Raw genomic sequence first — 561 nt, 5'->3', positions numbered from 1 at the left:
ACACATGTTAACACGGGAACACTGAGCACACACATGTGAACACTGAGCACACACATGTGAACACTGAGCACACACATGTGAACACATGTGAACACTGAGCACACATATGTGAACACTGAGCACACACATGTGAACACTGAGCACACACATGAACACTGAGCACACATATGTGAACACTGAGTACACACATGTGAACACTGAGTACACACATGTGAACACATGTGAACACTGAGTACACACATGTGAACACTGAGCACACACATGTGAACACTGAGCACACACATGTGAACACTGAGTACACACATGTGAACACTGAGTACACACATGTGAACACTGAGTACACACATGTGAACACATGTGAACACTGAGTACACACATGTGAACACTGAGTACACACATGTGAACACATGTGAACACTGAGCACACACATGTGAACACTGAGCACACACATGTGAACACTGAGCACACACATGTGAACACTGAGCACACACATGTGAACACTGAGCACACACATGTGAACACTGAACACACACGTGAACACTGAACACACACATGTGAACA

The sequence above is a fragment of the Austrofundulus limnaeus genome, unplaced genomic scaffold (genome assembly GCF_001266775.1).
Source record: "Austrofundulus limnaeus strain Quisiro unplaced genomic scaffold, Austrofundulus_limnaeus-1.0 Scaffold1944, whole genome shotgun sequence".
Taxonomy (NCBI): domain Eukaryota; kingdom Metazoa; phylum Chordata; class Actinopteri; order Cyprinodontiformes; family Rivulidae; genus Austrofundulus; species Austrofundulus limnaeus.
Note: the sequence above shows the minus strand (reverse complement) of the source record.